This window comes from Parasteatoda tepidariorum, chromosome 6 (assembly GCF_982258835.1).
Source record: "Parasteatoda tepidariorum strain Cologne lab strain chromosome 6, Ptep-v5.0, whole genome shotgun sequence".
In the NCBI taxonomy this organism is placed as follows: domain Eukaryota; kingdom Metazoa; phylum Arthropoda; class Arachnida; order Araneae; family Theridiidae; genus Parasteatoda; species Parasteatoda tepidariorum.
In genome coordinates this window covers 55,273,125-55,295,712 of record NC_141760.1, presented here as the reverse complement: position 1 = coordinate 55,295,712, position 22,588 = coordinate 55,273,125, and the positions used below count along the sequence as shown (strand labels likewise).

General features: G+C 29.6%; 1 protein-coding gene across 3 annotated transcripts in view; it reads right to left on the bottom strand.

The window, feature by feature from the left end:
* The window catches only part of LOC107454425 (serine/threonine-protein kinase 26), a 91,308-nt gene that overhangs the window by 61,719 nt on the left and 7,001 nt on the right, over positions 1 to 22,588 (bottom strand). The window contains exon 1 of one of the 3 annotated variants that reach the window (XM_016071624.5): positions 2,756 to 2,983. The exons of the other annotated variants lie outside the window; for them this stretch is intronic. The gene's annotated coding sequence lies outside the window, so the exon portion shown is untranslated. Of the gene's footprint in view, positions 1 to 2,755; positions 2,984 to 22,588 lie in introns of those variants that run through there. 3 annotated transcript variants of the gene reach the window in all.

Genomic DNA, 22,588 nt, shown 5'->3' with positions numbered 1-22,588 from the left:
GATAAGTAGATCATTAATCGAAGTGTATGACCTAGTGGATCGCTGATCATCTTCTATGGATTCTCTATAATTTTTTGAACATTTTATACAAATAAAATATATTTTTTTTTTGACAAACTGTCGTCTGTAAAAGCATCTAGCACTATTTCAAGAGCTTTCGTTGCAGAAATTTTCATAGCAAAAACATTATTTAGTGCACGTTCATTGCTCGGTTACATTCGCCCGATAGTATTCATTTCAGAAAATCGAAGGAATAAAAAAATTTTCTCTCATTAAAAATGAATTTAATTTTAGAGGATAAACATTTTCATGGCTGTCTCAAAATGTTTATAAAAGACGTAAAAATTTTGGTTAAAAGTTTGCAGGCGATCTGGATTGAAACAACGGAAAGTTGCACACAATACATTTCGGATATTTTTTGATCACAGTAAATAAAGAGATAATTTTATTTTACGAAGGGAATGCAATAATTCGACAGTACGGATTGTATTTACATATTCACGAACTCAGGCGATTATTTTTTAATAATATACTTATTACAGTGACATTTTGAAAAATACAAAAAAAAAAAAAAAAGAGTTCATTTACAAACCTTTACTTTTTTGTATTCTAAAAACTAGCCCTATTTACTAAAAGGAATAACTTAGTTAGGAAATTGTGCGAAAGCTATGAAACCATTAGAATACATTAAAGTTATAGTTATTTATCAAAGTTATGGTTACATAACATCCGAAGACAAAAGGCTCTATTAAATTTATGCAAATGCATAATATATTAAACTAATTGATGCTCTTTTTTCATAAAGACATTTCTTGTTTAATTACCATTATTAGCGCGGAGATTCATATAACGCATAAAATTTACAAATTTCTGAAAAATTTGCAAATATGCTCGAAATATTTCAATTGCAAGTGTGGAAACAAAAAAAAAAAAAAAAAAAAAAAATGCACTAATTGTCCCTCTGACGCAGAATCGCTCAGAGATTAATATTTAATTCCACCAGCTGTTTCCCCCCCCCCTCCAAAATTTGGTATACATCACGCAAAATATATACAAAAATGTTTTCATTGTATATCTTTATTTATGAGTTCAACGGGAAAACTAAAAAATGCAACGATTGAAAGTTTAAATTTACGTTTTTTGCGAGAATCCGAATTTTCCAATTCCCTAATAGTATCCACCTTAAGCATACCTTCGTTGAAATAAACAAAGCTCGAACTAATAACATTAGATTATATAATTTATCACAGCAATATTGTTTACTTTCAAACTTTAACAGATGTTTTGATTTATAGAATAAAAATGTGCTATATTTAAATTCAATGAGCTATATAAATGCAGTAAAAAATTAACTGTTTGATAATTAAGCAACAAATAATTGAAAATGAATTAAACATGATTATAAAAATTAACAAATGTACAACAAAAAATTTACTATAAGTTCATTTCGCATTCGCGAATATATACAAATTATTTTTTTTCAAATAAATGTTTTTTTTTTTTTTTTAATGGTTCGAATGAAGAATCTAAATTGAACTAGGTAATTTAGGCTCACATTACTATTAAAGATATGAAACTTTACTTTCAGTCTTCAACAAGTATCGCCATCTATATTACATTTTGAGAAAAAATTAAAATTGTTTAGGAGAAAGTATAACATTTTAACGAGAGATGGCAGCACTAAGCTTGATACTTTATTTTACCAGATAACGTGTTAAATTTTCTTATTAAATTATGATGAACGGGAACAAAATTTTACGTATCCAAATTTGATTTAACACTAGATCTTAATAAAATTCTGCATACACGACACAAATATGATAATAACAAAATATAAAGTGAGTGGGCAAATTATTATGTTCATTCCACATATATAGAGTATTATTAATATTCATAAAGGAGAATATCTATAATTGCGTAAAATAGATAGGAATTTATTTTGCATATTTTGTAATATTTCTTTGACTGTATTTAAGTTGAGTAACTGCATTAACTATTAAACAAAAATTATGAAATATGAAAAGATACTTTCTACCTTAATTGTTTTTAGGATTAATTTGAAAGATGTTAAAAAAAAAACGAACTAATTTACTTTAAAATAATTTAATGATCTGAATTAGAGACTAGAATCACACAGGATAACTCCACATTTGGCGCAATCAAAAATAATAATTTTTAATAATTTCTGATTGTACTAAATAACATTTTTTTTATATATATATTACATATAAATATTAATAATAAAAACCATTTTTAGCGATTCAAATTCAGGGCCAAAACTTTTCATGAATACATATTGACAAAATATTTTGATTAAAATATAAATTATTTGCATTCGTCACGAGAGGGACAAAACGGTGGAATAGCCTTTGAAATAGGTAATCAGAGTGCAAAAAAAAATTCTATTCATTCAAAAAAAATTTTTATAATTTTATTTAATAGAATACTAGAAGAATATCGTATTAGAGAATGTGAAAATGCTACTTTGTGTATCACACTTAAGATTTTTTTCGTCAATCAGATCAGAATAACATGTTAAACACGAAAAAATATTATTAAGCATTATATTTATATTAAAAATTAAGTGGAAAAAATATTATTAAGCATTATATTTATATTAAAAATTAAGTGGCTCACATGAATTTGAAAGGAAATAGCTATGGTATACAGAATCAGAAATTAGAAGAAGAAAAGAACAGGCCGTTATTTACATCATTTAGTGCATTTTTCAAAATCGATTTTAAAAAAATCTTACGCTTTATTAATGTCCCAACACAAAACTTATGGTAACGAACCATAATCTCTCTGGGCTCAACAGTAATGGTTCCTTGAAAAATAATTAACAAGTTAAGACCCTTGCCCTACTTTCGATAAAGGCCTCATCTTCAATAGACCAAAGAGTGTAAATTCTAAAAATATCCAACACCACATGATGCAAAAAAAGCCAAACAAACTCTGACGACAGATTCGCACCTGCTAGAAGGCAAATTTCCAAACAAATCCCCCTAAACTAATACACACACAAATTAGTTATGAGGACGAAGTAAGCGAACTGGCTCTAAGCCAAAACACAGAGTAGGGGTTTTCCAATCGGATGATGATTATTCGAGACTTTCTTTTCGAGCTATTATTATTATGAGCAAGCAAGAGATGCGTACCCAAATGCGATTTTAATCTCTCGCCCTCAATCAGAGGGAGTGTCGCATGCAGAATTGACTTATAGCACATCTAAATGTCAACGGGTTAACTTCGGGAATGTGAAAGCAACACATGTTTCCATATCAACAGCTGACAAGTTAGTCTATGCGTAGTATTTTTAATTTATTTATTTTTACCCTTGAACAGGGGAGAAAACTAATTTTTTATAAGTCAATTGTTACAATTTTAGAAAAAAAAATTTTTGCTTCTCAAAAGTGATATATTTATTATGATTAGGGGGAAGATATAAAAAGAATGAGTTCATAATTAAGAAAAAAATAAAGGGAATTTGCATTTTAAAGAATATCATCATAGGCATAAAAAATAATCATCCAACTTACTTTCCTTGATAGTATATTAAATCTAGTAGTTCAATTAAATTATTCAAAAAAAAAAAAAAAAACTATATATACATATATATAGAGGTATGTCAATGTTTTTCTGAGAGGTACCTATTTTGTGAAAATTAAAAATATTAAAAAATTAACGCAAAAATATGGTAAAAATATGGATTTATCGTTTCTTACAGCAGTGTTTCCCAAACTTATGACTTTTGTGTACCCTTTCTAAATCTTTCGTAACGCTGTGTACCCCTAATAAAAAAAATTAATGCATTTTTTACTATAAAAAAATTGCACAAAAGGTAAAAATCACAACTGGCTGTTGACACCACTAATTATTAATTGTTTACTCTGCAAAAAATAGCCATCAGAAAAATACGTAATCGTAAATTTTCACGGCTAGCTTTGTTCTTAAATAAAATTTTCTGAAATTTTCGTAATTTGCATAAGAACGCGTACCCCTGCTAAACTGCTCCCGCACCCCTGGAGGTACGCGTACCACACTTTGGGAAACGCTGTCCTACAGGATAGAAAAATAAAATTTAAAAAAAAAAAAGCATTTTGTACCGTTTTTCCTAAAGTTGAATTTGTGAAGGTACCGTTAAACGGTAGTAAATTTGGCCTGGACAGATCCCTGATATATATATGCAGAGAGAGAGAGGGGGGGATACAGTAGAATTTTTTTGATATAAAAATACAAAAAAATATATATATTTTTTTTTAAAGATAAGAAGCAAAAAGGTATAGAGTATTTTTTTATTTTTTATGAAACAGTTAAAAAATATATCCAAGGTGCAAAACTTTAATAACTAGAAATTGTTTTGCCTGCTATAATTATTCTCTACTTAGTATTTAACAAATATTGCTTTAGAAGCAAATTGAAATGCTTCACTGAATTTTCTATTTAACTTCGGCAAAAGAGAAATTATTCCAATTAGGTTAAAAGGATTTAGGATTTACTTTTAACGAGATCAATATTTAATTCATAATTTGAGTGACGTTTCCGTTTATACGTGTTCTTTTAACAAAATATAAGAATGGGACCATAAACGAAAGGGGCATTCTTAAATCTGGACTTTGAATTGAGGTGTAATTTAAGCATCACATCTTAACGATTCAACATAAGAGTACTTAAGTAGAAATATGCAACTAAAATGAACTATTTTAAGTTCTACATCAATACCAGATTTAAAAAAATAAAAAATAAAAATAGAGAGAGAGAGAAATACTTAAGGAGTAAAAATATTTACATTTTTCGACTTCATTTATATATGGATATATATTCCTTTTTATATATTGGTGTGGTAATTTTTAATTTGTTACTTTTTAATGAATAACAAAACAGAGTGATTAAGCTTAAATGTATGGCTCATCCAATGAAGTCTTGGATTTTATATGGTGTTTTTTAACGCTCTGTTGCCTTGGAAAACGAAAGAGTAACAGTTAAGGTAGATTTTTATTTTAAACTATACAATACTATTTTGGTGAAAAAATTGTCTGGATTTTAAAACGGGTAAAGTTTAAATAATATGTTATTAAACTTTCTATAACATTGAAAATTTGATTAGAATTTTACACCAAGACATAAATTACTATAATCAATGAATAACTCTTATTTGCGAATATTTTTATCAGCGCAAACAATGCAGCCTTGTCTTCAAATATTAAAAAAATAGATTTCAAATGTTTTTCATTAACCATGGTTTTTCTTCATAACATTTAATTAACATTATGCAGAGCCGCGATGGCTCAGTAGATACATGGCTCGCTTTCCAATGAGGTGAACCGGGTTCGAATCCCAGTCGATACGAACTCCGCATCCGGCTTGCACAGACCACAGCGCTGACTTGAAATATCCTCAGTGATAGACGGATCATGGGTTAAAGTTCCCTTGTCATCAGGCTAACTGTGGGAGGTTCTCGTGGTCTTCTTCTCCATGTAACGCAAATGCGGGCTAGTTCCATCAAAAAAGTACTCCACGAAGGCAAATTTCTCCCAATACTCGATTCAGGAATTCCCTTGTCTTCTGGATTTGGTTCAAAATTACAAGGCTACAGAGTTCGAAAGTAGTAGTTGTAAACCCATGAAATTGGGTCGGCTGTACAACGACGGTTATAAAATAAAAATTAACATTATGCACCATTTTTATAAAGAGCACAACAGGGCGCTGGGTAAATATGAACAAAACTGAACCTACCAATCATGAATAACTGTTACAAATTTCTCAACAGTTGTAAAAATATATTATCTAAAAAGCGATATTGAGCTACGGTGGCTTGGAAGATACAGCGTTCGCCTCTAACGCTCCCGGCAAGCACAATTCCGCAGGGCTGGCGTAAAAAATCATCAGGGGTAGATAGATCATGGGCCAGAATTCCGTAGTGATCCGGCTAACCATGGGAGATTTTCGTAATTTTCCTCCCCATGCGAGGGTTTGTTGCAACAAAAATTTCTCAAGCAAAGCTAGTTTTGTCCAATTGCGTAATCTAAGAGTTCCCTTGTCTCTTGGGTTGGCTAACTCTAAGTTTTCCTGAATTCACTGTTTCTATACTTTAAATTAGTTAGGTAGGTGAGATAGAATTTGCCCTGAAGGATTTCCCGTTTGTATAGTGTCCTCTTTTAAGGAACAGGCTTTCCTCAATTGTCATCACTGATTTAGACAGAAGGATCACAGAAGATATGAAAGTTGGTTCGAAATAATATTTTCAAAAATATGCATACATACAACGATAAATACTGTGTATAATAAATACACCAGAAACGACAAAATAACGGTAGTAAGATCTTTTGTTTTTTTTTAACAAAAAAACGTGTTAACTTAGGAAACAGTAATACAGCAAAATTCGATCGACACGCTTCGCGACCAGTGCGGAAAGACTGAGCGAGTAACGGTCTACCCCAGGAAATAAGTATTGGGCGTGGTATGAAGCATGACTTTTCGTACGCACTTCTCATTATCGAGAAGATGGAAGATTTGCAAGATACTGCCGGAAATTCGTAGAAAAAGTGATTGGTGGAAAAAAAATAATAATGAGAACAGTTTTGCTGCTGCAACTAATTAAATAACATTTGAAAACAGTCATAATACGAGTACTTGAATACGTGGAACTGCATTGTAACGTTATTGAAAGCGTAATAAATTACCGTGAAAGTGTGATATTTCATGGATTCTAAGTTATATCTATAAAACTTACATATATAGACTTAATTTCACTGTACCTTTTTTTTTCCAAACATGACAGTAATTCTAAATTTTTCAAATTTTTTTGCTTCCAAAATAAATAAATACATGAAAAATAATTTTTTGAATCAAATGTAGCACAACAGTCGATATATCGGCATCACGCTTCGAAGTTAAGGAATCAACTTATTCAGAAGAAAAATACGGAGAAAAAGAAGAAATATCCCCGAAAGCATGAAGAAGATAAAGACACAGGGGAGAGGAGATAATTTAATATCAATTCAAATTCTTATACAGATTTATAATTGAAAAAGAACAAAAATACACGAGTAATTTGACAGAAATTTATTATTTACTTTACACGGATACTTTCATCCTAAGATACATAATTCTACGATAATTTTTTTTCATTGATTTTTTCTGTGCAGAAATTTTTTTACAAGCTCAGTAGAGTTTTCTGGGCCATTACATGCCGAATGAGGCACGCACTCTGTTCCTTCGGAAGGAAACAGTTCACCAGGTGGACTGGGGAGCAAAATCTATCTGCATTTTTAAGCTTGAAATCTTCTACAAGATTTCCAATTCAATGACAGATACATAGTTCTTTTTCTGAAGAGAGTTTAATGACAGGAAGAAGCCTAACTAAATGGGTATATTAAGTACTCTAATCTACATAAACAAAATCGAATAGATTTAGTTCAAAGCAAACACAAAGGGCTAAACAAAGCGCAAACAATGAAAATTCGTTTACAAAAATATGTTTGATAAGAAAAATAAAATCTTAACATAACTAATAAACCTTTTAATGAGATCACCGGCAAAAATAGGAATAATCTATACATATTTCTCTTATGTAGTACCATAAATTCGGGTATTTCTCTATGCATGGTAACACTAAAGAGATTATTCATTTTGTAAGGTTGTCTAAATTATTTTTACTATAAGTATTTATTCAGGATAATTATGTATTTTTATAGAAATAAAAACGCAGCTACGAAGTAATTTAGATTTATATTTGATCATATTTAAAATGGCTGCAGAAATTTTAAACATAAACGGTGCTATGGTGCCGCATACTGCCATACCAATGATCGGACACGGAACTTTTTATTTCGAGCAATAGCATATATCTTGTGATCCTCTTTGAAGAAAAAACAAGTAATTTCCATAGACGAAGTACAAAGTACGAGCATCTTATGATAAATTCTTTAAGGAAAAGGTTTCCCCAATCAAGGTCTTGGGGTTTGGTCATTCGGGCCGTAGTGTTACTAGCAATTACATCATGAAAAACCCAAGCTAAATCGGACTGTCCAGTTTCTTATTCAGGAATTTTGATAGGAAATTGGCTTCAAAAAAATCTTTAACGTAATCCAGTGTTTCCCAAAGTGTGGCACGCATACCCCCAGGGGTACTGGAACAGTTTAGCGGGGCACGCGTTCTTATGCGAAATATCTTGCAACAAACAAAAATTTCAAAAAATTTTATTTCAAAAAAAAAAAAAAAAAACAAGCCATGAAAATGTACGATTACGTATTTTTTTACTGGCTATTTTTTGTTGAGTTAACAATTAATAAATTATTGGTGTCAACAGTCAGTTGTGATTTTTAACTTTTGTGCAATTTTTTTATTGTAAAAAATACATTCATTTTTTTTTACTATTGGTACACAGCGTCACCAAAAATTTAGAAAGGTTACACAAAAGTCATAAGTTTGAGAAACACTGACGTAATCTAACGTCCTCCAAAAAGGAAAATTTAACCATCTTGATTCGTTTTAACAGATGATGCTATGCAAACTATAGGGAAATTTTAGGATTTCCTTAATGAGCATTTCAAAGTATTACCCATCAACTTCAGAGAAGAAAAAAAAAAATTTCATTGGAATCTTGACTTTTTATGGCTCTTTGTGAAAGAACGATTTCTACGTCTTAAAATTAATCAGAGAATCTATTTTTATCGATAAATTAATATAGAAAAAATCGTAAGCGAGATTCTATATTACATATGATACTCAAGTTATGGAAAGAGTGGTGAGTGAGGAAGTAGTACACGCTATGGAGCATTGGTATGAGTTTTATATCTTATCTCATGACAAGATGCAAATAATTTTAATACTTCTGCTGCCTACTATGCTAAAATGTCCCGAACTCTTTACTTACAGTGGTTTGTGTGATTTAACAGCTGTTGGATTGAATTCAAAATATTACTATACATTAAATACAAAAAGAGATATGATAATATCGCGGAAATCTCTTGAAAATCTCTTGAAAATAGTTAAAATTGAAATTAAAAAATTTGGTTAATATATTGTTAAAAGCTAAGTAAGGTGTAAAGATTGAGGAGGGGTTGATGAATTAGAATATTGAAATACAATTATGCTGTGCATTCAGCTTGGTTACAAGATAATTTTGAAAGGTGACCAAACTGGTCGCCAAAAGCGACTATAGTACTACCAAGAAAAGCAACTTAAAGATTAAAAAATATTAAGTTTTCCCCTACTTCTCTAAGCAGTAAACCATTACCTACTATAAATTATTTTAATCTAGTTGAGAATTTAAATTTTTGTTTTTAATTGCGTTTTTTAAAACGCACTAATTTCGAAAATCAGAGAAATCCATTCCATGGTCTAATGATTTCAGCAAGCCGCTTATGAAAAGACAAACGCATGAAACGTATAATTTCACAAGGGAATAACAGAAAATCGAGAATATGTCTGTCTGGCGGAGGGAGAAAAAAAAAAGGGTGAGCTTAGAAAGATAACGCAGCTTCCTAACTTAATCATATTCAGGCTTCAAATTCGCATCTCCAAATTTGAATCACACAAAGAGCGCCGACCCAGAGTTCAGGACCAAATGCGGAAGTTGGCAACAAATTTTAGAAAAGCACGCGAATTCCCTTTGTTTCCCTTATTATTTTTATTTTATTGCAGTTGCTATGTTTTCTGTTTACTCTTTTCAGTAAGAGAACTTTTTAGCAACTTTACTCCGCATATGTTTGTTAATTCTTCGTTAAAAAAATAAAAAAATTTCCCTTTTTTTTTTTTTTTTTTAAATCTGCCTTTGGTTCCGAATTTTTATTAAAACATTTTCCATACTTATTTCATCATTTTAAATTAATTTAGGTCTAAATAATTGAAAAATATTAAGTTTAGCATATTAATAATTATGAAATACAAAACGGAAACACCGGTGTCTTTCTCCTGCGTCCTAACAGGACTCACCTCTAAACAATAATTTTTCAAATATGCACTTATTTAGATCTAAGAGAAATAGTTATTCAGCATCGGAATTTCTTAAATTTACACAATCAATTATTACAATTGTTTTGAACATAAATGAAAAAAAAAAAAAAAATCAGACTACTCTTTTTTTTTTTTTTTTTAGTACAAATATAATTCCGATAATCTAACAGATTTTTTAGTAACTTTTTGATTGTCTCATATAATTAAAAAATACCATAATATATTTTTGCTTCTTATTAGAGCATCAGAAAAAAATACATAAAAAGTACACCGCTGTCCCATCTGCGTCAAAAAGTTCATAAAATAGTCAAAAATATATCTACCTTAAATTTAAATAGGAATACTTTTGAATGCCTACATTTTCGTTACATGATAGTAAATAAATGAAATCCCGGACAGGAAACTATCACAAAGCTACCAGATCCGGAATTCAAACATGAGTTTTTCTCAGAAATGATCATAACTTTCATTAAAAAATCACTTTATTAATTTTTTAAACAACAAATTAAACAGGGACATGCAAATAGACCAGTGAAAATGTGTACTGACTAGCAATATCATATAGTCAATGGTCCGCGGAGCAGAAACCTAAATGTTCCTAATTTCTACCCCTTCGTTATGTATCCCAGAGGTTTCTAAATGGTATTCCAGGAAACTCTAGGGTTCCGTGGAAGAGTTAAAGATGTTCCGAGAGTTAAGATTTTTTTAAAGCTTTTTTTTCCAACATTTTTGAAATCTATTGTTATTCGTAGATCCACTCAATAACCCATTATTTATTTGTTATTTGGATAACCTTCATGAAATTATATTTAAAGTAAAATGTCTAAGAGCCTGAAATTATATTTAAAGTAAAAGCCGAAATTTTAACAAAATAATAATTTTTCTAACAACAATTATGAAAAGGATATGCATTTATAAAAAAATGCAATTGTATTTCACATTGCGCTTTTCTAATCAAAATAAAATAACTGAATTTTTTTTAAAAAAAAAATGTTTTCCTAATAACCATTTTTAACATTTATAGCAGTTTTTTTTTTTTTTTTTTTTATCTATTCTATAGTAGCACGAAAAAAAAGATTCATCTCAAAGACTGTGTGAATTCAACTCTCGAATATAAAATCTAATTTAAGATTACTAAAGACAAAAATTCATTCAGCTTATTAAATATAAAAAAAGTCCAAAGAACAAGATAAAGTATTTTTTAATTGTTAATACGTGGACAATCGTCTTTCTTTACTTTAATTATAAAAGCGGGATTCTGCCCGAAGAAGCTTGATTATTTAGTCAAGCTTCTATTTAGTCAAGCTTCTTTAGTCTGTAGCCGAAAAAAATTGTGAACCACTGTTTTTTTCAAAGTCTCCGTCGTAACATGAAATGATGCTTTTTTACGAATAACATGTTATTTTTATAACTGTTGTGAGTTTGCGACAATCACTCATGACTGTTAGGTCAAGTTTATCTATAGCCAGCGCTGTCTACACTTATTTTGAAAACGGCGCAAAATGTCAATATGGAGAAAAGCTACAGTTTTGTGAAAATGAAAAGCATTTGTTTATTTTTTAATTCACCCCAATGCTGCATTACCTGGGCTTCAAAAAATTTGCAAAAACAGAGTATAAGGCAGGGAGTTTGAAAATTTTCATCTAGGTAGAAAAATTTCGCCAAATTGGCGATTTAAAAAAAAATTTAACAACTTTAAAAAAATTATAGTTATTTGTCTATTCTAAAGCGCTGATAATTCACAGCAAGATTATATATATAGTTAAAAAACATCTCATTGCTTCAAGTGCAAGTCACTTAAACTAAGGTTATTTTATTTTTATTGGCGACAGAGCTTCTAAAAACAGCATTAACCGGTACTACTTGATTTTCACGGCGACAGCGATAAACCGCCAAATCAAGTAAAAAAAAAAAAACAACCTAAAGCAACCAAACTAATCATAACCACTTTCGGTTTTATTTGAGCTTTGCATTCATACCGGGTGATATAATATATTTATTTATTTTCTAATTTAAACATTGAAAAAAAGAAAATGTTGACGACTATTAATTTACCGAGGAATGAGGCAGATGCCGTTTCGTTTATCCAGGAAAAAGAGGTACTACCTCGCTATCGAGTATGCGTAAATGGAGACGAAATGAAACTCGATGTAAAAGAAAGTTTTGCGGAATGAAAAGTTTGCAATGTGAAAAGTTGTCAACAAAAAAAGAGCTTTTATTATTTTAAGAGAGGTACAGCTCGTCATCTTCTAGAGAGCCTTTCTCGCGGAATTCATGTGGTGAAAATTAGATGGGAAAGACAAAACTTAAGATTTAATATTGAAAAAAATCGCAGAGATATGGAAGCAGCCACTAACTAAATGCGAATAATTCTAATTTGGCGTCGTTTTAACAACAGTCGCCGTGAAAATCAAGTAGTACTAATAATCTAAATAAAGTTAGAAAGAAAAAAGCAAGTTTTTTCGACAGTATTAAGAAACCAACTTTGAAATTTAAATCAGTAGTAATAATAATAAAATTAGTCACACATAAAAAAAAGAAAAGTTTAGAATAATCAGAGACTTTTTTTTGACCGTGATACTTCAAAGATGCTTTTTTTTCCACTTGAAAAAATATACACCACTAACAAATGTCATTTTAATTTGATTTTGATGGGAGTGACGTTTGTCATTGCGATGAATCACTAGGGAAAAAGGAACACAACCATAAATTTGTCAATTCCTTTGAAAAGGAAGTCGTATTTGCAATCTTAAATTACAGCATTTCTTTTCACCATTTTGTCTTCTGCATCCTATAATTTACATTTCGCATTGCGTATTTAGATCCTGAAACGCATGACATTTTTATTCAACGTAAACCGTGGTACTTATCTGACAGTTTTAAAAAACTTTTAGCAGTAATCTAATAATAAATATGAATTATAATAGTTTACGGAACCATAGTAATTAAAGTGAGTAAGCGTTGCATCATAAAATCACTGTGTAACAGTAAGTAACGAGTTAATATGAGTACATTATATTCATATTAGTACATATATAGTATACATATACTCATTAATTAATATTAATAATATTAGTACATTATATATACATTCATATGAGTATATATGAATTAATAAAGTTAACATTTTCATATTAATTATTAAATGTTAACTGTAATTATGAGTTAAACGTAAAAATATAAAACAATTTGAAGAAACTAATTTAATAATAAAGTTTTATCGTAAACCCAGAGAAAAAAATTTACTTTTTCATTTTCAAACAATAGGAAAACTTAATAATCTTTAAAACAAGCTTTAGGTAAAAACATAAAAAAAAAGCTTTTTTTTTATAGCAAGATACAGAGAGGAGGGGCAGAGTTCACAAACGCCATAAAAAATATAATGAATTTAAAAAAAGAAAGCTTTTTTTTAATGGCCTTGATTCACGGCCATTCAATAGCTTAAAATATACGCGCACATATAATCAGTAATAATTATTATAACTGAAACATAATTATGAGTATAATATTTTTATAAAATATGATTTTTCATTTAAATCTATAAAGATTGTATATCTCATAATACAACAATCTAATATCTCTCTAAGGATTGAAGCATAACAGAAGCGCGGGTGTGTGCAGAATAAAACGAAAAGTAATGACGTTTTCGTACGGCGGGTTTTATTGTAACCCTTTCTCTTCAGTGGTATCAAAACTCTTGTCGTCTTCTATGTATATATATACCACACTCGAATTCGAATCGAAGTTTGAATGTATTATCTCTGAGGTATCTACGTCCGGAAACAGACTTATACTTAGTGTGTCTTTTGTCTTTATCTAAGAAGCGAAAAACACAATGAAGGAAAATAATATTCATGGGCAGCTTTTTTCTTAACATTTATTATTGTTATCTTTTTTCTTCTGTGTATAAAGAATTGATAAAAGAAATGAATAGCCGTTTTCCATCCCAATGAACATGGCGGGAGACTCGAGTTTGTTGCACTTTTTCTTTCGAGAGCTCCAAAGCGTGATAAAACATATTGGATGGTATTTTGCCCTCCAGTTAGAGTCAGATTCAGATTTATAAAAGCGTTTTTTTTTTCTCTCCCTAATTTGAGTGAGAAGTTCTGTGATGCGCTTCATTTGACTACCGGTTGTTAGTTTTGATGGGAAATATTTCAAAACGTTTGTGATTAACTTTTAGCGTGTAACTTTCAACTTAAAATTTCAAAACGATTCATTTTGTTAACTATGGTGAGAGTATTAAAAATGAGTGTAAAAAAAGGTTATAGATTAAATGGCCGAAAGGATAAAATAGAGAGCATTAAAATTTAGAATAATTGTTACATTTTCTTAACACTAGATTGCCCAAGGAAGTCATTTTGGCTGCTTTTTAATTTCAACTAGAAAAACAATGATGTATATAATGACACAATTTCTTAGAATTTTGTGACTTTTTTGTACAACATATAACTATTTCTATTGTTAATATTTACTAATAACTTGTTATATAACTGTAAATAATATAAAAAATTAATTTTAAACAAATTTCTTTACACATTAGTTGGGCAATATAGGTATATACTAAGTTTCAGTCTTTCTACTGTTAATAAAAATTAAGCTAAGAATTATTCCAAATAGATATTAATGATTCAAAATAAAATTAATATTCTAATATACAATTATTTAAATAATAAACAATTCTTTAAAATATTTATACCCATTACTGTGGGAGTAGTATATAAAACAAAATAGCTTAGATTACACAATCTAAATTACGTTAAATAGGTAGTAATTAAATCCCAACCATTATTCTTAATTAAAAATTAATAATTTAACAAATTTACACCATATTAAATTAACGTAATGATATTGATCGCCAAATATTTAACGTATGTATATTAATTTGCCAAAACAAAATTTAATGTCGAGCACATGTAAAGCAGCAACAGACAAGCGGGCAACAAGATCTTCTTGATGGGACTCTCGTACATCAGGCTTTTAATATGACCCCAAAAGAAAATATCCAAGCAGGTTAAAGCAGGAGAACGCGGTGGCCAGGGAACTGGACCACCCCGTCCTATCCAATGCTGGCCGTAGACAGTGTCCAGGTGATTTCTGACGCTCCCTGTACATCTTCTGAGCAACTAATTCGTTTCCTTGTGCAGACCCATACATGAAATGTACGTCGGCAAGCTCCACATTGGTGAAACGATGCATGCTGTTTGAGATCCGTGCGGGAATCCAGCTAGCAATCGCTTTTATACGCCGCAGTCATCAGCGCTCCCTACCGACTCAAGGCGGCATTACCGCACACACAATCCTATACGAAATATGCTTATTTAAGTCCCCTCTACCTACCTTTACATTTCTGACACATATTTTAGGACCAACCTGTATAGTTTAAAACTATAGCTTTGCTTCAAATGTATTTTTTTCACTTGTATTTTTTTTTCTCCTCTCTCTCCTTTTTTTCTTCTCCTTTTTCTCTTTGAAAAACCATTACAAACGCTCGGCTTAGCAATGTCGCAGGTACAAAAAAAAAAAAAAAAAAAAAACTAATTAAACAAAACAAAAAGAAAGTATATTAAAAAAAATACCAGCAAAAGAACACCGTATTTTTCCTCAAATCACGTGAATAATTTATATACACGTTTATGATATTATTTTATTAGCCGCTATTCATCTAATGAAAATTTTAAAAGAACCGACCAAATTGTAATAGAATAAAATAACGATACACTCAATATAATTATTACAAATAAGAACAATTTCAAAAGAAACGAAACACAATTTCCTGCAGTTTATTACTTGACGTATTTTTTCCCCTTTCTTACAAACTTTCGATCAAATGACATTGGCTTCTCACACTGAATCCTTTTACAGATTGTTATGTAAACACACAACTTCCTCTTTCACAATTTCCTATACGAAAATGATGACTAAACCGAGCAATTTAAGAAGAAAAAAAAAGAAAGAAAGGCATCTTGGTAAAAAAAAAAAAAAAACATCAATCAAATTAGCGTTATTACAAATTAGTTATTTAGAAAGAAAAAATAAGTCTCGGCTTGGGGATTCGTAAACGTTTCCAAATATGGATCCAAAAATATTTAAAAAACAAACAACATTTTTTGCTCAATTTAAGACACTAGAGAAGCTAAATAACTATTTCCGACATTAGAATGAAATAATTCTTAGATTAAGAAGACAGCCATCCATATATGGTTTTCAAAAGTTCGTGCGCTTTCTTCTATCCACAATTAGAAAGTTTGATTAAAAAGAATTGATCGGTAATCATTTAAACATCATCTTCACCGCCTCAAAGAAAATGAGGACAGAAAAAAAGGTCGAAAGTAACTCCGAATAGTTAAACACATTAAAATGAGTATGAATTAATCCTGCTTTGAAAAAATTTTGATAAGATGAAAACAATGCAATGCGAGCAGCAAAGTTATCATTTGAAGTAAAATCCGCAGTAAAACTAAATTAGAAAATAAAAATTGAACATTCATAAACTTAGTTAAATTTTTCATGCATAAAAAAATTAGCTGCAATATATACAATTTTATAAGATAAACAATAAGTTTGAGAAAAGCATACGAAAATTTATGAATTTTAATACCAAACAAATAAATTTATCAGTAAACGAAACCGTGTTAATTTCCAAACAAGAAAAAGTTATTAAAAATAACGTTAGTTAGTTAGCTCTAAATTTTTTGCGCAAGAACCTAGGAAGGCTATACCGAGCTTAACACTTGATCAAATTAAATGCCTGGTTTAAAAGTTGTGGAAGTATCCAACGTCTTTATGATATTCAATAAGGTTTCTATTTGGATTGCCTCCAATTTAAGTCGATAATTCAGGATATTCATAGATAAAATATATAGTCGTTTCTTAATTTTAAAATTGGAACACTGAGTAGAAATGCACTTTATAGTTAATGGCTCTCTGCAACTGGAGCTAACGAAAACTACTTCGTTTAGTAAGAGGTGTCTACGTGCTAATCTTATTAAAACAGGATGCGTAGCCAAATTATTCAACAAAAAATAAGCACCTTTTAAGTACTCAAAAAATATTTTATCTTGTTTTATCCGTCATGAAAAAAAAAAAAAAAAATACAAATAAAAAAAATTAAAAAAAATACAAATAAAAAATAAAAAAAAAAAAAAAAAACCTTTTGGCATTTTTTTTGACAATAGTCAAAATTCATTAAATTTTGAAACATGTAAAACGAATGGCGTTTTCATACGCCATTCGTTGCTACGGACTGACATTAAGCCGAAATAGATTGGGGTTGAATTAATTGTGAAAACGTTCAATAGAACAATGTAAACTGCGTCTTTTTGCATAATTCCCAGCGAAAATCAATATGGTAAAGGATAAATCTCATTTTGAAAAAGGGAAAACTAAACACTTTTTAAAAACACCCAATGAAAAAAGCACCTTTAAGGGCTTTTAAAAAACGAAACTCGAAAATAAGCACCTTTAAGCACTTTTCAAAAACGCTACGCACCCTGTAAAAGTAAGGAGTCGGTCGTACCACACCAGAAAATGCAAGACATTTCAGAGCATTGGACTTTTCCGTTGTTTTGATAAACTTTTATTTCCAAAGACTAAATTAAAATCCTTATAAATAATTATCTATAGCAGTTAGAACCTCTTCTGACCACTTCGTTAATCTTCGTGAATTTAATTTCCAAAATTTAAAAAAAAAAAAAAAAAAAAAAAAAAAAAAGTATTTAAGAATTGCTTTAAATTGCATTAGCTATGCTAACCAAATATATCTATTACACTAAGGAGTAATAAAAGCAAGTAAGAAGAAAAAAATATTAAGCAATTATAATTTGCTTTACAATAGCATTTTATACTCCGAGTGTGGATGTGAACTTCATAAGGATACTAATAAAACAATTTTTCTTTGCTATAGCAAGTACAAACAGAGCGCGTGACGCGTTGTATGGAAATAGCACGATACATTCAAGCCACGGTTTTCGACAAGGTATTGTTCTCAAAAACAAGGACTGTAAATCGAGTGAAACATTTTTCTTGTCAGCAATAATCAATGCAGTCGAGGAATAAAAGAACAAGAGTAAATAAATAAATAAATAAAATCAAGAAAAAAGGGAAAAAAAATTATTAAAGCCATCCAACACGTAGGCGTGAGTGTTGACTCACTTGCAATAGCGGACAAAAGTAACATGAATTGTGATCGAGATTATTTTGGAAGAGAATAAAAGCAGCAAGGCCATACAATAATAAACTGACCTAAACCAACTGATAAGCACGTTGTGTATAAAACTAGAACAGTTACGTCAACGATATAAGACATTTCACACTACAAAAATAACTAAAAGAGTGATAAGTTAGGGAAGCATTAATCGCATCAAGTATTTAGAAAATGAATCATAATTTAATTTTTAAATGTGAACCAGTTTTTCAATTTTTTTTTTTTAAAACTACACGAATTTAAACTCAAGAACGTATAACTCCAGTCGACGTTCGGAATGGAAATTCTGAAAAATATAAATAAAAACAAATTTAAACTAATGAAAAAATAAATCTTTAAAAAGGACGAAATAGTGGAGAGTGAGTGTAATTTTCATTTGTAGTAAATACACATACAAACAGAAATTCACATTCAATTTTAACTAAAAATTCACTAAAAATTAACTATTTAGCTATATTATGCATTTGTTCATTTTTTAATCTCCGTATTAACCACGTAAAAAATTATGTAACTTTTTTGAGCATATAATTTCATTTCATCATTTAAATTCTTCCCACATCACAGTACATATTTTTAAAAAAAAATTAGAATATTTTAAAATAATGTGATATATTTATAGCATAATTTTGTTCACAATTTTCAATTGGACAATCAAAGTTCTCATTTAGCAGATTTTGAAATTTTTGTATTATCTGTTGTACTAAATATTTAAGTTTAAAAAAAATCAAGAATGCTTTTCGAAATAGATTTTTTTTTCTCACGTTAGTTCCGTACTTTTAATAGCACAATGTTGCCAAATTAAAAATTGACGGTTGAGATTTGAGTTGATATATAATGCTGCACGAACTGGACATAGCCCTTCGTGTGTACTATTTGTGGGTTAGCACAGTTTTCAATGCTGTATTATACAATATTATACACATATTGCTAAATTATATTATACATAAAATAATTATAATTAGAATAAAATTTTAATTTCCTATTGTCTAACAATAAAGAAAAGATGCTATATTACACCACAAATTAAATATAAAAAGATAATAGGTTTTTGTCTAAAATAATGACCCTTGCAAAGAAGATGAAGCATTACACCTAGGAAGATAGAGCAAGAGGAGAAAAACACGTTTGCAGTTTTATTTGAAACAAATAATCGGAATGACATAAAAACACCCAGAATTAATCTGAAAGATGAACTCCAGATTCAGTCAAAAGCGGACTGCATAAATTAAAAAGAAAATATATCCCCAGCAAATAAAAAAGTGAACTGCGAGATAATAGAACGATATTTGGCATTGCAGTTACCAGCAGTTACACAGGTCAGTCAACTTACATTTTCCCCGTTACAATGCAGCAGCACAGGTTTACAATTAACTTCTATTTTGCAAGCTCCCTTTTTGCCATCCAGCGAGTTTTGGATGCTCATCAAACGAGTTTTCTTGTTCCTATCTCGGGAGACGGGCATTATACAAAAGAGAGAGACTATGACTTAACAGGTGATTGAGAATCGGTAAGCCGATGATGCGCATGAATAACTTAAGGATTAATAAAACTATGGCATTTATAAATAGAGACGATTTAAAAAAAAAAAAAACTTTTTTTTGTTGAAGAAAACGGGCAAATCGTTCTAGACATTTTAAATGTATTTGAAAATGAATGAAAAAATTTACCAAACGAAAAATTAAAATGGGATAAAAAGATTAATATATGCGTAATAACGTAAACACTAAGCTCGGTGCTTGTTAATTAGAATTGAAGTAATAAATTATTTTATTCGCCAAATTAATGTTGTAAAATTACTACGATGAGTTCCTTATAATTTCAAATTAAGTACTGTCTGAAACTATCCTATTTTTTTTCTAATTAAATAGCGGATAAAACGTAGAACAAATTAAATAAATCAAAAACATTAGTAAAATTCAGCAAGCCACTTTGAAATTAAAGATTTGGAATACTATACAGTACATTGCTTTCTGACTCATTTTTATTTTTTTTGTATAAAATTTTACCCTAAAAAAGGATATTAACTTCATAAACAAATTATAAAAATGTTATTATTTCATGAATTTATTTAAAGATGATAACGGTGTATATAATATCTGAAATAAAATTATTTCATGCTGAACGGCGCATGACCTTTATCTGATTGAAAAAAATTATATGAAATTTAATGAGAAATCACATTTGATTCCTGTTTTACATTTTAATACACACATTTAAGTCTGTCTTAATGAAGCATACAATAAATCTTCAATGAAGTATTAATTTAAAAGAAGATGCAAAAAAATAAAAACAGAAGAAAGAAAAGTAAAAAAAGATATAAAAGATATTTCCAACACATTATTAAAAAAATAGTTTCATAATTATGGCCATAGTTTGAAAATAAATAGCATAATATTACCATTACATTCATAAAATAAACCAATTTACCGGTCATTTAATTTACTCTTATCCCTTTTTTTTTACAACTTTTAAAATTCACAATTTAAAAACCGGATAAAGTAGATAGATTATTCATATCTAAACAAAACGCATTTATAATAATGGCATCAAAAGATAATCTCGCTAACTTCACACAAATAATACGAGTTCTGAATAAATGATACGTTTACAAAATAAATATGTAGATAAACTATTTGCACACTCTAAATCAATACTATTATTCATGGATGATGCTGAGAAAAAACGCAAATTATTTCAACATTTTTCACATCAATTTGCATATTTATGGTTAATAAGTAAGTTCACAGGAGGGGGGGAGGAGGAGCAACAGATTGAAAACTTTTCTCAGAATAAAAATGAAGCAATAAGAATATCTTAATCGCAGAGAATCAAGCCAAGTAAGAATTTTTTTCTCGCAACAGATATCAGATTATACTATCAAAATAAGAGAAACCTCAACAGCATCTGATTGTAGTCGTTTGCATAGAAACTTCATTCAAGGGAAGTAATATGTATGAACGTGTAAAAAACATTAATAGAGACGGGGAAAAAAAAGATATGGTACATTTTATTTCCTATTCTTCAAAAATTAATATACAGAATTTTTAAAATTTCTCAGAACTTCACTATATCTTTCCTTAAAAAAAAAATGGCAAAACTTCAATTTGTTAAATAACCAGATATTTTATTCCCGTTTTTTTTTTTTTTTTTTCATTATTAAATAGCATTAAAAAGTCACATTTCTTAAGAGATGGAAGCATGGATATACAATCCATGATGTAATAATGATATTGACTTATAATTCGAATTATTTTTATTTATTATTTTTGATATTTTCTCTTTTAACAAACACGGACTTAATACAATTGCAATCAACATTGTTAAGAGAACATTAAATTTAAGTGCATTTAATTATGAGAGAAGTGTGAAATTTCCTAGAATAATAAAGCGGACACTGGTGCGTTTTAAGTCTGCTAACTGCATTTAAAATCATAAGCAGTAGTCGAAGTTTTTAGAAATTTAAAATGTTCTCATTATGACAGATTTATTTTTAATGACAAATTTTTAATTCAGGTTATTTAGGCACACTGAAACGATTAAGGGAATCTAATGCCCTGTGGACATATAAGTACATTGAATGTACATTAAGATATTCGCACAGTACTATTGAATATCCTAAATATAAATAAAATCCTGAAAAATAAATGCCTCTCGTCTAAAAGGAAGCATAATTTATAGCGTTTTAGAAAAAAATTTATTTCGATTTTAAAGACAAAAATTTGATGTTCCAGTTTCGTTACGATTTCAGGCTTTTCTAAGGAGCTGAAATAATCAATTTTTTTCAAGGTTTTAGGAAGAGGGAGAAGAGAGGGAAGCTGATATAAATTGTTTCAGAAAATATAACTAAAAGTGATATCAAATATCAAAATAGCTCATCTTTCGATTATTTCACCACCAGAGTTACTAAAAAATGCGGCTTCCGTATTCAGCCGGATATAACTTTAAAAGTTGTAAGCTGGAGACAAAACCTACTTTCTTTCTGCAATAAAAAGAAAAAATTTTTGAGCTGAATATACAAAATAACATAATAAGAGCTGCAGTGGCAATAGAACGTTCGCCTTCAATGAGAATGAAGTGAACTAGGTTCAAATCCCAGCGATGACTGGTCGATACGAATTCCGCAACCCAGCTCGCACTGACTATAGTGCTGATGTAAAATATCCTCAGTGGTAGACAGAGCATGGGTTAGAGTCCCCTGGCCGTCAGGCTAACCGTGGGAGGTTCTCGAGATTTTTTTCCTCCGTGTAACACTGAGGGTTATTTCCATTAAAAAATTCCTCCACGATGGTAAATTTCTCCTAATACATGATCCAGGAATTCCCTTGTCTTCTGGATGGGGTTCAAAGTTACAAGACTACGGAGTTGAACCTTAGTAGTCGTAAAACCAAAACTGAGTCGGCCGTTCAACGATGGTTATAAAAT